The sequence below is a fragment of the Octopus sinensis genome, unplaced genomic scaffold, assembly GCF_006345805.1.
Source record: "Octopus sinensis unplaced genomic scaffold, ASM634580v1 Contig12402, whole genome shotgun sequence".
NCBI classification, from domain to species: domain Eukaryota; kingdom Metazoa; phylum Mollusca; class Cephalopoda; order Octopoda; family Octopodidae; genus Octopus; species Octopus sinensis.
In genome coordinates this window covers 90,745-107,611 of record NW_021832597.1, presented here as the reverse complement: position 1 = coordinate 107,611, position 16,867 = coordinate 90,745, and the positions used below count along the sequence as shown (strand labels likewise).

Below are 16,867 nucleotides of genomic sequence, written 5' to 3'. Positions count from 1 at the left end.
ACGTCCAAATCATGATGACAATTAAACAAAATCGAGTGAAGCGGCTTTTTTCGTATCTGTTCAATTAAGTGCTTTTCTTCCAAATCCTTCAGAACGTTCAGTTTGAGGCTTTCCGAAGTTGCAAATTGGTACTTTCTGAATAGGAATTCTTTGATAATGGCCATGTGTGTTTTGTTAGATCTGACGGCTTTCAGGAGTCTCTCTCTCCTCAAACAATCTCAATGTCCTTTAGGAATTCAAAGGGCATTCGCTTGCTTTTATGCACCACAGAGACCAATCCTTTTCCTAGTCGGTCTCTTGGAAGATATAGTCTATGTTTCATAACAGATTCTTCTTCAATAGATTACTTGTTAGTTATAGAAAAACATGTAAACGACCCCGTCGGGTAGTAAAATGAATTATTTTGACTTACAGTCATAAAAGCTCGACAACTTTCCAGTCAAAAAATCTTTTTTCTGCCATTTTTCACCTTTGGCTTATTTCACTCGATTTGTCATTTACAGAAATATCTGGTTTGTTACACTGAATTTTTGTGTATTTACAACGGCTTTTATGTACAAAGGGCGTAATCATTCGCAAACTAATGACATGTGATTATCAGGAATTTCTTGTGGACAAAGAATATTTACAACCCTCGATTTCTATCACAAAATAATTTAAAGACTTAATTTGTTTTTCCAAGCTAACCTATACTTTCTTATTGTATCACGTGTGGGACCCCGAACGTTTAAATAGTCAAACAACTAGTATTGAAGGTTAGTAAGTAACTCTAAAAAACTACGACTTGAAACTTCAACTGCAGCAAATAATTTGGCAAATAATTTTCTTTAGTACAGAGCCATACGAATGCCCCCGCTATTTTGATTAATCGCTACTTTTAGCACCAAAAAAGTCATATTTCATTATTCCAAGCTCATATCTAATCATATTTAAGCATCCTATTTTGTCAAAGTAGTCTAACTACAGCAAAGACCTACTAGCACACTCATCTCCTCAAATAGCTTACTAAATTAACTTTTTATTCGATCTTATTTTCACAAAATCATTTGTCTGGTAATATTAGTCAAGTATATAAATCTACTGACAAAACAGACTTATGTGGATAACCAGAGAATGAATTAAAAAACCATTTATTCAAAAAACAAGGAAAATTAACGTTTCTTTTGATACAAAGTAGGGACAGCAGGAATGCCCCTGCCACGTCCCTGAGGTCGGATGGCTGCAATGGCACGACCAGCCATCATTCCATGCTTAGTCTGCTTATTAACGAACATTGGGGCATGTTTAAGAATATCAGGGAATATAAACAGTCTAATCCGACTCCCCCGAATATATGTGCTGATATAATGATCCATCATTCCATTCCTGCATAACACATCACTACCCACCTGTATGTCACTGCAGCGTCTGAGAGCTTGCAGTTCATGCTGTCCTCCGCCTCCACCAATTTCCCTCGGAGGGTCGTCCCGTTGCATAATTCGATTGTCACGATGTGCCCCAATGATTCGTGTAGGAGTTTAATCGGGATTCCTATTGACATTTCTAATTTATTATGAAAGGAATTTAATTAATAAAATGTTCTGTTATGATAATGTAACCCACCTCAACCAAAATTGCAATTAAGTATAAAAACATGTTTAATTTAATTAAATATATTTTATAATAATTTTTTTATAATTTTGAATTGAATGGATATCTCTGACTTGTCTCTAAAAAGATAGACATGACAATCTTAGTGGGACAGGTATTTCAAAATATTCTATAAGAGTTAAATATGTATAAGAAATAATACCATTTCAAAGTATAATAGTTATTTTTAAAAATTAAAGTAATAATAAAAATTCAAATTAATAAATAAAATCATATTACTTTATCTTATTGTGATGTAAACATTGAATCTTACAATTTAACTATTTTAGTTAGAGTAATGGCTACTCTGGATGTAATCCCCATTTTAACATTGCATGAAAAGAACGAGGACTTGGTCGTCGAGAGCGAAATGAATGTCCTATACGAGTTGGAAAGTATTGATGACAACTTAGAATTAAACAACATGTAATTGACAGTCAGCCATACGACAAATTGATTAATAGAGAAAGAAGAGCCACATTATCTTTTAAATCTTTGATTTTGTTGATTTTAAGATTTTTCAAAAAATATTAATTGTAAATTTTATTTAGTTGTAACTGTCGTTAATTTTGGAACCTGAAAAATTATTTTCGGAGTCCTTTTGAAAATGACGATAAACTTTTTTTGAATTTAATTATTGAAGTAAATCTATTAAATAGAAATAGTATTTATTGTGTTTAAAAATAATAATAATATTAAATTCTACATATATTTATATTTCAGAGTTTTTAAAGCAGAGGGTTATTTTGTCTTTTATTCAATTTTTAAATTTTATAAAGACATTTGCTAACCTAGAATTTTATCTTTGCGCAGTGGCAGTATCGTAGTCAATGAGGTTCTACCGAGGCGCGATTATTGCTAATTGAAAACTGCAACCAATTCCCGCACGTCTTTGCTCTGCTAGACGATGCAATTTCTGTGAGCCCACTTGTGGGTTTTTTAACCATTGATGCTTCCTTAGTCCATAAAATTCTGGGTTTTGTATGTGAAAGAAAACAAAAGGCAATGAATTTTTTCGTAAATCAATTTTATTTGATTAGTAAACATTGATATTTTTTAGATAAAGGAGAAAGTTTGTTTAAGACTACTTAGTTTAGGACGCTCTCCCAGGACTGTTTAGTTATATTCTCCATTCCTTACTTAGATCATAATTTATTTGTGTGTAAAAATAAGCTAAAAAATCATCAGCTCAATTAATACAATGCATTTAAGGAAAAATTCGGATTCCAACTCATGAAACAACCATAACTAATTTTGATTCCAATGACTCATTTAAGTGAGGTGTAATATAAGGCACAGACACTATTAGTCATAAAGAACAGTTATCTAATGGAAAATGGCAAGTGTATGGCATGCTGATAGAGAGCACAATAAATTGTATATAATGGAATAAATAATTTTTGGCCAATTATCTTACACGTGGGCTGATAAGTCAGCAGAGAACCGTCCCACTCCCAACTCGTAAACCAAAATCTTATCCACTTTACCAGCAAAACAGATATGTGGCCTCATTCGACCTAATAAAGAAAAGACTTTTGAAAAGACAAATCTGACGAGCACTCGAATAAATCAGGGAAGAGTGCAGGAATTGAAACCTAAATTGGAATCCATATGAAATCACTTTTTATATGTAGCGATTTGTCGAATGTTATGTATCGTGATTTGTCGCTCCTGTGAATACCGCTTGTTTCAGACACCTTCATGTTGGGTGTATTTACGAACCACATTTGGGACGTAGTAGATTCCATGATAAATCCGCAAGTAAAAACTCGGAGAGCAAATAACGAATCATTTTCTAACATGGATGAGTGTGCCCATCCAAGAGATTGGCTTTGGCTGAAAAGAGGAGCATCAACTGAGAGCAGACGCATTAATTAAAAATTAATTATTATTTGTTGTTCTGCTCAATAAATCGGATTTTTATAACACTTTTCCAATTATCGACAGAACTGGTGGTATTTTCAAATAATATTTTTGGAATTTGTCAGTCTGCTTCCTAATTTTAGAGCAATTTTACTTCCGACACACCGAAAAAGACAATGATTCTATTTTTCCTTCTCATTAAAGACATTTGCCAATCATTGTGGACACAGTGCTTTAAAAGATCATTCGGGAAGTTGGTAGAGAATGCAATATTTGTCAAATTTCAGTACCACTAAAACTCTCGCGAGGAACAAGCTATCATTTTGATTCGCAAAATCTTTCTATAGCAGCTATTTGGTTGATAACATGGTTCTTGTGGTGTTGAAAACTCTTATCCTTTCTAGGGTTTTAGATACAGCGGGAAGCAAGGAAATGGGCCTGTATCCTCCGGAAACATCATGAGGGATCCTGGGTTTTCCGATAATGATTACCTCAGCCTCTTTCCACCTAGAGGAAATCATCTCAAGTCGCAAGCTCCCGCTATACGAGACAATTTAAAAAGATACTAATTCCTTAACATGGGAAACAAAATGTCAGACTCTTAATTTCAGACTCATCCGGGTATATGACATGTGGATATCTATTTCATTAATTGTAACTGGGAATTCATTAACAATCTTTTATTAAAATCCTGACAAATTTTAAGTTAAATGTCTATCCTGTACAATATGTACTATTTTCACTCTTTTATGATAAATTAATTTTACCTCATTAAATAAAGAGTCGCATTTTTTAGTTTTATTTAATTTCCACATGCTGTAAATTTGGAAATGATGAATCGAAATTTCAGCTAAAAAAATGATTTTAACTTGCTAATCGAACAGAAACAAATCGAAATTATTTTTATTCTGTTTTTATAAATGTGTGGACTCTTATTACAACTTTATAATTCAAATTGTGATATGTGTTACTGGTGTTAAGGACAAAATCAAAAAACCGTACGATCATACTTAGTCGTAAATACCCGTTCCCATCCGAACACGGCAGTTAAGCGATTACAGGCTGTTCTAGTACTTGGCTGGGTGACCGCCTGGGAACAAACAGTGTCGTACAATTATTTTATTAAATTAAGTATTTAATTTTTTTTGAAAATAGTTGTATAGTATGAAGAAACTTTTATGAGTAAATAATTTTACCAATATTTTATATCCATCTTTCGCAAAACTACGCTTTTACTCATTTTCGATCACGTCAGTTACTCGCCCATTGAAGAATCAGCCTTTTTGATTAATTCATCTACAAGCAGCAATACACAACCAAGTGAGTTTTATCGACCTCACTCGAATCGAATTCGATTAGACCATCACACCAAGATTGTTATGTAAGTTTAACTAACTAGAAACTCCATCTCATATTTTTGATTCAGATTTGTAAATAAACAATATTAAATAGAAATAATGTTCATTTGATCTGAATATTTAATTCCCATTCACATCTGGAGATTTACTCCTTTATAAGAGACCCTTCTATGCCATCTTGGTGTTCTTATCTATCCTGACTTCACTAGAACAAATTTCCACAACTAATGAACAATTTTCTCTCGAAAAAAACCCTCTAGCCTTCTGAAATTTATCCGTCCAGGACCTGATCCCGCCACTTTCTTTAACAAAACAAAGTGCCAGAAACTTGAAAACGTTGTTAGGCAGGCTTTATGGAGTTTGGCCCGGAACAGTTCTTCAGAAAATGAAAACAGTGACCGGTTGATCGACCACATCTAAATCTTCACTGTTCTTCCGCGAGTATATTATTTAGCTTAACATAAGCCAATAAACAATTGGAAATGATTTTTTCCATTATTTTCAAGATTTTGAAGATAAGGCTAACTCTCAAAATAACAAGGTTTTTAAATCTTTGCTCATTCCGTAGCTATCAAACCAAACGTGATAAATTCCATTCCATTTTCTATGAAATAGCCTTGATGTTGAGAATCTCTAAATTTTGAGTTCTTTCATTAAGCTCTACTCTTTCTACGCAATAATACTGTTAGTGAGTGATAGACAATGGTCGGTGGAATTAGAAGACTATCTGGAAGTATTTTTAATTTTGTACTATGCTCTTGGATACTAACTAGACTAATAAATTGTCCAGAAACCTTCCGAGTCAAATCTTCGAAAATGACTCATGAAAATCACCTCCCATACCTGCCCTCTTCCATCTGGAAATGTTACTGTAGGTGCACATATAGACATTACGATGTGGTCAAGAAATGTCTCGAAGTCAAATTATTTTGCACTTTTTTTTCTACTGATGAAAAGGACAGACAGAAGATATCTGATTTCGATTAGTGCTGACTACTTGTTGCTATCAGTAAGGCTTGACTGAGGCTATCAGCACAAGTTATGCATTGAGTATGAGGACAGTATTTCACTCGGCGACAGTTTGCAGTCCAACTCACTCACCCAGGTCGATCCATCTTATTGCGGTTTGACTCAAGTCCGTCCTTGTACAGAAACTTGTATTTATTCATCCATCAATTCAACTTGTTTAAATAATTGTTAAAAAGTGATCTCAACCTTAGTAATAATTATAATCATTTTTGTAACATTTAAAATTTGGAACGTTGTGATGCTTCGTCAGTTGATTGGTACTTCATCACAGAGATATATATGGTATAACACAACATATAAATTAACAGTCTAAATGGACACCTCAACTCCCGATACAATAAACACCACGTCGATCCAATATTTCAAATCGATCAATTAGACCAACAAACCCGTCAAAGAAAGTTTCATCCCGTCAAAAGTGCTTTAAATTTTCACGTGTCTAACATTGGGTACAGCCACATAAAAGAGTTATTAAATCAAATATAAACTAGAGAACTTATAAACCACTACATGCGCTCAGGAAAGAGGGGCACTGCACGAATTATTGTCGACAAAGTTGGCATTTAAACTCAATTAAAAGGCGTTTTCTTATCTAAAACACTGGCAAATAAGAAAAATGAAGGACGAGGACGTTTTATTGGAGTGCAACCCACTGGTCATATTGGAGAGGGCAGTGGAGAACTGTCGGCCGGTCATGATTTTCAAAAACATATCCCGTGGAGGGCAGACCTACCGAGTATGTCCCCGCTAATATTGGGAGGTGCCTGTTCCGGTGACAGATCACTATTCTTATTTCTACGCATTTAAACTATTGGTTGACTCCAGTCAGATTGTCCACCCTAATTCTCGTGCTAGGAGACTGGCGGTTGAGTTGCTCAGTGCTTTTGGAAACAAGGGGGAGGCTGTGCAGAAAAAGAATGATCTGCATAAACAATGTGAAATGAATAAGTCATATTTACATTATTATAAAACTAAATAACTCTTTTTCTTCTCTTCATAGGGAAATGTTTCATTCAATATCTTCAGGATTTTGTAAAATATCTGGGCATATGCCTCTGATTCGATAAACTAGAATGCCTCTTATTTGTAATCTTTTGTAAGTTTTGTCCGTTCAAAACTGCTTTAAATTTCTACGTGTCTAACTATGGGTACAGTCACGTAAAAGAGTTATTCAATCAAATATAAACTAGAGAACTTATAAAGCACTATATGTGGTCATGAAAGAAAGGCACAGCCCGAATTATTACCGACAAATTGGCATTTACAATTAGTCCAAACACTTTTTCCTATATAAAACATTAGCAAGTAAGAAAATGAATGTCCGGGACGTTTTATTGGATTGAAGTCCCCTGATAACGTTATAGCACTGAAAACCTATAATTAGATTCAACTATGCTAATTATGAATAATAAATATATCATCAAAATCTTTGTCGTTCTTATTTTTGCCTGTTTAATCTCGCCACAGTCAACTCAACTACGTTGTTAAAAGAGCTTTAAAGTCGGCTGACTTCCCTTCCACTCTCAAGCCTGTCGGCTTTTTCCGGAGCGACGTTAAGTAGCCAGATAAGATGACGACCTTTCCTTTCAGGGTAGGCAAGTCCATGGTTTGGGAAGCCACTTGCGTCGACTTTCTTTCGGTGAGGACGCTACATCAATTCGGGCTCCGCAAGTGCAAACGACCGTAGGGAGACGAGCTGGTTCTTTGAGCAAATCTATGTCACCGTGCTCCGCGGGAACTGCCATTCAATACACAGTTAGGCGTCGTTGAACTGACCATCAGGCTCCCGACTTAAAAAAATAATTTATATTAGTCTTCAACATTTAGAATATTTATCATGTTAAAAAATAAATCGAACTCTTGACAATTCAAGTTAAGATAGAACTCCTTTTCCATTCAGAATATCAAGTTATGTATCGAAAATCCGGGAGCCCCGTCTGAACGGGCTGAGAAGAGAACGATTGAGAAATACGCTGAAATTGGGAATGGCAGAGTGTTTGTCCCCCTGGCTGTTGAGACGTCAGGAATACAGGGGCCTACTCCAGCGGATTGGATCACTAATGAAAAAGGTTACCGGCGACCCGTGTGAGCACCGGTATTTAACCGAACGAATATCTATCGCCATAGTCAGAGGCAATACTCTCAGCCAATGACCATTTTTCTCTTGTTTATTAATAAATAAAAGAAGTTAAGATCAGATTTATTGATTTTAGTAACTTTACCATCACATTTAATTTACGCAGCCGTTTTGCAATTTTTACTGATTTAATTAATTCATATATTTAGCTAACAGATTATACCCAGAAATATCAATATAAGAAAAATGATAGCCAGAATTCCCCATTAAGTAGGCCAATGAATGTAGTTATACACCATTTTCATAACCCATGGAAGTATCTGATGACCAAATCGATCGTTGAATCAATTTTTGAAGATAGTATTATGTTTATGTAGCCTGGAAGATTGCCAAACTGTTTCCCCGGATAATGGCAATCGAGAACCGTTGCATTAGCCAGTCGGCCTCCCGAGGATCATGGGTGGATCACCCAAGTCCTCACAAACCCATTCACTGAAACTGAAATAAAAATCGAAAAATTTTTCAGTGTTCTGGAAAATAAATTTGAAGAGATATAGTTGGGAATAAGCAAAAAATGACTAAAAAAGAAAAACGAATTCAACGAAGAAATCAATTTCGAAGCCCAAATAATTTAATGAAACGACACTGACCCAAATGACAAAAAATTTCCCTGATATGATAGAGTATCTGGAAAAAATAAATGACACAGAATTAAAATAGAAAAAGAGGTCATTCACTCATGCAGTAAAATTATAATAAAAATTGGCAACAAAATGGTTGTGTAGAATATCACAAAGATATAAAATGATTAAAATAAAAAAATTAAACTATTGTGAAGGTAAAGCCAATTCACTTACAGAATATCGAATATTATAAGAAATTCTATAAGTGGACAATATATTTAATCAATTTTAATACAAATAAAAACTTTCAATATAATAATAGAATAAAATTTGAGAAATAAATTAAACAATGTGGAACAACAACACGAAATACGAACAGTAACACGGTTATCTAATTATATTATGTTTGAAATCTTTTTATTATAATATAACTAAAATAATTTATTTTTGAATTTATAAAAACTAATTATTTAGGGATCTAAAAAAATAATGAGAGCCAACTGGAACCGGATCACAAGATGTATGAAGAAACTCAACATACTCAGAGTTCTTCCAAAATACAGGCAATGGAGAGTCTTGCCACTCGCCAAACTGACTATGAGCAGTACATGGAACCCACGATTAGTTACGCCTGTTGCAGTGAGAAGCTGGGATCACCTTATTTTGTGTTTTTAGACGGTGGTCTTGGTTGAATAATAATGACCCACAAAGTGAAGTCTTGATATAACTTTGTGTCCGACAACAATAATCAATATGTTACTTAAATGTTGACTTTTGTGAAATTGTTCCCTTCCGAGGTATATAACTAAAGAAGTTTTCTACAATGTATTTGTCATGATTGAAAGATAATTTAAATTGAGTCTATGAGCTAAACAGTAAAAGATTGATTTAACCCGAAAGAGAGATTTGATTCGCACTAATCATTTTACTTTATTTTAGTTAGCCATTTTATTTTTTCTTCCAGTAAAAGAACATCAAAAATATTATTTTGTCAGCGGCTTTATCTCCTAATTACTAGTTACTATATTGTCTGTTTGTACTTTGAATACAATTTTATAATAAATAAAAACATAAAGAGATACTGTCTAAATTCTTCCTAAAAACAGTCCACTGCAAATAAGGCTTTAAACAAGTCTGTCTCATCAAACAAAGAATAATATCGACTATCCTTCAGATCATACCTTTTCCACTTTAATAAAGAAAAGTTTGACTTTTAAGTTAATCTTTCAAAGTAGAGATTTCCTTTCAAGTTTAATTGACTCCATCAATTTATGTAAGTACCGCCTAGACCATACTTAGCCGATACAATCTATTATCATCTCTAGGTTGTAGTAACCCTTTTTTAACATCAGTTTTTCGTCGACACTTCACAAAGTATTCTGAACTTTAGTTAGGATTTGATTAGCGGTAATTGGACGGTAATTTTGGTTTTAATAAAAATAAATTTGTTTAAAAAAATTGTATTTCTAAAATTGTTTGTAATAGTTGATGTGGGACATTAGTAATACAAAATGAGCATAATTCGTAATGGAATGAGATTTATCTGTGGGTCTATAAAACTGCCTCCTCTCCCCAATCCAGAATTGTGTTGTGGATCCTGCTGCCACAATTGTGTATGGCTGGAGTACGCTGAGTCCCTGATCGAGTCCTTGGGGGAATCGAGGGACAATCATCAGTTATGCATTGATATTATCAACCAACATGTGACTGATCTAACAGTCAAACAATACCTGCTAACTGAACTTGCAATAAATCATTAGATTTATTTTAATTATTAATTTAAATATAATATTCTATTTTAAAATAAATTAAATAAAATTTAGTCACGTTATAATGGATATTGGTTGGTTATATTTTGCTATATCATAAATATATCTCAACAATTAGTAGAAATCAATCAAACTCAGGAACCAAAGAAGCAATACAAAAAAACAGGAAGGTGAAACTAATTTTTAACCCAAAGACTCTACGTGAAGGCAGTCTTTACTGGGTTTCGTCGTGGAAGGACAAATCAGCACGAGAACACAGCTCTCCTCAAAATAGACGGAGTGGAGAAACGAGCAGACACCAATTTCTACCTCGGAAAAAAGTGTTGTTATGTCTACAAAGGGAAAAAGTCAGTCAAAAATGTGTATAACACAGGCCTGCCAACTATCCCATCGTCGGGTCGAGATTTCGGTGCATTTGGGGGAAGGTTGTGGCCTCCCATGGCAATAATGGTGCAGTCCGGGCTCGCTTTCGGCATAATTTGCCACCCTCCGCCATGGGAAGGAGGATTCGTGTGGTCAGGCTGTGTTTTGTATGTTTAGATGCTCTACCCTTCCACCATTTAATTGATTCATTCCATTCTAATGTGTTATTTGTAGGCCATTTTTTATATTAGGGGACTTGATTGTCCTTTATATCCTCATAACTGATAGTCTTTAATGTCGCACATTGCTGTTAGAAATGCCAAATTTTGAATACTACTCTTTCCTTGTGTTTGTAGAGACTTGGCATTAAAAGGAATGACTTTAGTGGGAGATGACTATATTTATTTGCTTACTGTTTGGAAATGATGTACTTACGTGATTTGATATTATGAGCAGTGAGTATTTGATGATTTTTTTGTGTTGACTGGGGTTACTCTGGACAGATTATGCAAGTGGGTTACTGTTTGTGTGGTGATGTACTCAGAGATATGCGTAGAGTATGTCAGTTGTATTTGGTTATAGTTTGGGATAGTCATATGTTTGATAGGTGATTTGTCTTTTCAAGTTTTGCAATCTAATTCGACTAATCCTGAGTCTTTGATGTCGTGGATTAGCAATGAGGTTGAATGTCCATTTATATTTCCCAATTCTTTTAAGACTGAATTTGAGAACTGGAGGTCAATCGAGGGAGTTTCTATATACAGTCAAACCTTTCGAATCCGCCTATTTTTGAATCCGCTTGTCATTAATTTGAAAATTAATTATTATTTAAATTACATGCCACATTAGACTTTCTATTAACGAAAAAATTTCTATTCTTCGTTATATTTCTGAAAACCTGTCAATATCTGCTCCACAAATTAAAGAATTTTTCCTGTCAGACTGAAAAAGACGATTTCCCTGACAGTGATAAACGATCTTAAGTCAAAATCCGACCTATTAAACAGAACTGATATAAAACATTCCTAAACTCAAGTTTAATGAAATTAATCAGAAACTGATAGCGTGGATTAACCTAATAAAGTCAAAAAAAGTAATTCTATCTGATTAAATAATGTTTCAAAGGCTCTCTAATTTGGAGAAAATAATAATGGAGCATTTAAAGCAAAATTTTAAAACCCGCAATGGTCTTAAGCCAAGAAAACATCACGGCGATATTTGATCAATTAATCATAATGAAAAATCCATTACTGATTTCAACGACATAAACAGTTTAAAAATTCAACAATATGAATTGGATAACGTCTATAATGCTGATAAAACCGATGTTTTTACAAGGCAATTCCTTCGAAAAGTGCATGTATATATTGAAAATGAATAACTAACTGAATTTTTGGAAGGGCAATCTCGAGAAGATTTAAAACTTTAATCAGTACTTGATTTTATCTAAAGACTAAAAGATCAGGAAAAGTCGTGAGGAGAATTGTGTTGCAAAAAAGTTATTTATCAGAAGCTTTCAGAGCACTAGAGACCATTTAAACTTACATTTCTCAAATCAAGAATTCAAATATTGATGATCACGAAAAAAATTAAAATTAGTCAATTCTATAATAAAAATTTAATAATAAACGTAGAACAATTTATTTTCACGATTTCGAATTGCCAACACATAAATAAGATGGCCTGGCTGTTCCCCCGGGCGATCGCCAACGAGACTTTTTAGAGAAGATGACGAGTCTCGTTGGTGTTTTTGCTCTTCTTAGCGATCTTCGTCCCCAGCCGACGAAGGAAAGAAAGTGTTTCCATACCGATTGCCCCTGATATCTCGACGGCTATTGGCAAAAAAATTTGATTTCTGGCCAGGAACGAGTATTTTCTTATTTTGTGACCTCCGCGAGTTTTGCCGCCGAACCAGGATCAGATTGTTGAGAGAAAAGTCATTAAACAAAATTTTTGGCCGGTCTCAAAATCAGTGGATTCGAGACATTTTACTGTACATGAATGAATGAACAAAACCAGTCAAATCAACTGAGGCTGATGAAAATCAATCAAATTTGAACACGCTGACAATTCTTTCACATCGACCCTTTTAATTAATGGGGTTTATTATAGTGACACTACATTACTGGCACATATTAGGCATTCTTTATTGGTGAAGTGTTTATTATCCCAGAAATCATTCATAGTTAGGATTAGATTAATCAGGTGGCCGTGGTAATCACGCCTTTTTATCGAGGAAGCCACTACAATTCGGAGCCTGGCTTTATGCGGTTGGCCTAAACAGAGTTAAATCCACAAATAGGGTAGTTATTGCTGTTCCAAATTCAATAAACTGTGAGTATATATTATTTGATCATTCACTTCGGCCTCCTTTAAACTTATCGCGGCACTGACAAGGAAATTTTATCGCATTATCAGCAAACATTTCCATTTGCAACAAGGGTGTTTAAACCGTGAGAACGAACATACCCAGAATATAATTTGACTAGTACAGTCAACCCTTTCTATAGTGAACCCTCTCTACTAATATAACAGACCATATTAATGCAATCTCTCAGCCATTTGACAGAGATCTATTTAAATGGTCCGTTAAAAACGAAAATCAATTTGTTGAAACCTCTGTGATTGAAAATTTTACAGAAAGCCTCAATAGAAAATATTGTTCAAAAAATATTTTTAATTTGGACGAAACTGGATTGTTTTTTAAACTTTTGTTGAACAGAACATTAGTTGTTGACTTTGACAAAAATCTATCTAATAAACCGGTAAAAGAACGAGTAACTTTTCTTTTTTTCGTTTATTATGATAAGAAAAAAGCTTACCCATTTGTTATTGGAAAAGCCAAAAATCCAAGCTGCTTTAAGAAGAAAAAATTTAATAATATACAAGTCAATACAAATTAAATAAAAAAGCATGGATGACATGTGATTATTCTCATATAAAACTAGTGAATATGCGAAGGCGCTTGAATTATTGATTCTAGAGAATAATTATACGAAATAGAAACAACAACAATGCACATTCGCGTGGCCCAATGCTTCTGCAGTGGGTTTCGCTTGTGCAGGACAACACACTTTATTTTTAAGAGAAAGAACAGTTATATTTTTAACTAATCCGAGGAAAGAGCCAAGCAGACAAGAGAAAACTGTCCAATTTCTAACATTTTCTTTTTATTGCGCATGCGTCCTGTCCAATTTCTAACAAACAAATTTAAGAAATTATCAAACTAATCATTCTCAAAAATCAAAGATTAAATGATTAAAATATCTAAATAATCTTTGTACTATACTTAAATATTGTTTATTGTTATTTTGTGTTCTTGTTCTATTTTTTTATTCGCTATAGACAATAGTGAACATGATGTTTTGATGTGGAGATTTTGTTCACGATAGAGAGGGTTGACTGTATTTTCTTCTTTAACACTGCATAGATTGAAACAGTTATCGACAAATTTGATGATCATAAAATTAATGTTAATGATCATCGCATTAATTGAAATTACCTGGTTTAATAGGCAAAAAACACGACAGTAAGATAAGCTGTAAGACAGGCCATGTAGAGACGCGATTTCCACTAATTAACTCAGATTTGCAGATCACTTAAAATAGACGATAGTTGTTTCACAAAACGATGGATTAATATTCGTATGAATCAGCCTAATATATAAAGTACATTTCTTTAGTGATTCCAATAAATCAAGATATTGTCTGAATATCCACAATCGCGTAAAGAATACATAAATACTATCAATTAGCGGTCATGTCTTGAAAACATAATAATATTAAGGGCGGTTATTAGAGTGCCGTGCAAACACCTGGGACACCTTCTCTGACACTTCCCTGGCCATCACAGGCACATCATTCACCAACCGAACTGTCCTGTCTGCAAACTTCCTCACACCCTACAATCACACACCCTCACACACCGTCTTAAACGACTCCTTTATATCATCCAAGTATGTCCTCTCCTCCCCACTCCTCTCTCTGTCCTCCACCCATCTCTGCTCACCCAACCAAACACTCCCCTCCGATGTGCTGCTTAACCTACCCACGTTCCTGTCCTCCTCCCATGTCTGGTCACCCAACCAAGGACTCCCCTTACTTAACCCATGCAGGTGTGTGTCTTGGCGTATTCCACTGTCTTGTATAATCTGAGTAATATTGGGGAGTGGGGACTTGTTGTCTGTAGAGAGCGGCTGCCTCTGTTTTGTATTTGCTGGTGATTGGGCGAGTGTCAGCCCCACAGTGGAGGTCGAAGAATTGTCGTGCCTTGTCGTTGCCCCCCACCCTCATTCTGCTCAGTTCGTCTGGTTTGAGGATATCCATTGTGACAGACCGCACAAAACTGCAATATTCCCGCCCTGTCACCTTAAATGGACTCCCATGCTTCGATGCAGTCCTGCACAGTTCAGACAGATCCATATTCCATAACTCACACTTATCCATTGGGGGTAGGGACTCGCACATTCAAAGCATTTCTACTCCTTATTCACTCCATTTCACCATATTTCCACACTCTTCTCGCAGACGTTCCATCTCCTCACGAGAATCCACCTCCATCACTAATCTATTTATTTAAATAATATATTTTATAAATCAATTAATTAACATAATATATTTGAATTATACTTTAATGTTCATAAATTAATTACAAGCCACCTTTTGAACTGTCACAGAGTAGACATATGAGTAAGCGCGAAAGTGTCCACAGTAATGAAAATAATCAATAGACACCCACACTTAATAAATTTAAAGTGTAAAATAATAAAACAGAAATATTATATAAGCTCATGTAACATGATAAATAAAGCAACAAAACCCTCAATCCCTCTGGAAAGACGACACAGGAGAGGGAGGGTGGTCGTCCAGACTGAGAGAGGACAGCAGATCAGCCAAATTGGGGGTCTTTTCGTTGTGTATGAAATGACAGCGAGGACCATATGGACAGTAGAACTTTGAGTGGTAGGTCTTGCAGAGCTCAGTCTTGTAGCGAGGGTGTCGAGCCATCTTCCTCAAATCGAGGACTCCATGAGCGAACTGGCACTTGTCCCCATATTTACAGTAGCCGGACTCCTTGTATGCTCGACACAGCTCAGTCTTGTATCGAGTGAGTTGAGACTCCTCCTTTGCCACCATTCTCTGCCAATTAATAAACCAACACACCTCTACGAACGAAGCTTGCATTATGAAATACAACGCCCGTCTTTGTATATAACGCGCCCATCGTCCGGCTTTCCTCTGTCAGAATTAATGGCCTTATTAGTACTTGTAGACATTAACATTATTAGAATGATAACACTCAATGTGAATGGTGTAGTTTGCCTTAAGGACTGTCATATTATCACACATCAAAGAATAAAGGACACTTTCAGATTAGATTATGTTACTATGATGTATATTCGTCATTATTATACACGTGGTTTGTGTAGCACGTGGAGTTAGTCAGGGAATGAGAATTGAAGGCACTTTTCCCTATTAATTGGATTGATCACAATATATCATAATATCCGACATTTTTTCGTTATGCGGCCGTGGGCCTCAAAAATTAGTCGCCACTTGACATTGTGTGTGTCAATAGAGAGGGGCACACATTCTCCTAGTATAGACATTGAATGTCACCCCCCTGACAAGGATGGAAGGAAAGAATAATTTGTTCGCTCGACAACAATATACTTATTAACACAAGGCCATTGAATACTGCCGAAGATTGGCATCGTTGTCCTGTTTATAAATTAATTTGACATTAAGACCTTTAAAGCACAGTCGTTTTAACATTGATTTTCATTGATTTTTTCCAGGATTTTCAACACCCACAAATATATAAAACAGGTGTATTAAACCCCGCTTTCTAAAAAATGATACATTTGGAAAAATAAAATTCTAGCTAAAAATGAATAGTATTGTTGTAATCATTCTCTATTATGCATTCCCAATAGTGTCCAAAACAATTTTGAAAAGAACTTGCCGACAATATCCAGCGTTTTATACTTTGATTAAATTTAAATCGAATTTAAATTATTAATCTTTCGACTTGACCTTGTATCCACGGAGCAGGAGGCCTGCCAAGTAAATGTTTTATACCAGTCCATTGAATACTGCCGAACATTGACATGGCTGTCATGTTTATAAATTAATTTGATACGATTTGGTCACCGAC

General features: G+C 34.9%; 2 non-coding genes across 2 annotated transcripts; both read left to right on the top strand.

The window, feature by feature from the left end:
- The first annotated feature begins 2,430 nt into the window (after nt 1-2,430).
- LOC115229300 lies at nt 2,431-2,564 on the top strand. Its single transcript, XR_003883315.1, has one exon. It is a non-coding gene; the product is annotated as a U4 spliceosomal RNA (small nuclear RNA).
- A 1,924-nt stretch (nt 2,565-4,488) lies between these two features.
- On the top strand, nt 4,489-4,607 carry LOC115229299. Its single transcript, XR_003883314.1, has one exon. It is a non-coding gene; the product is annotated as a 5S ribosomal RNA (ribosomal RNA).
- The last annotated feature ends 12,260 nt before the right edge of the window (nt 4,608-16,867 follow it).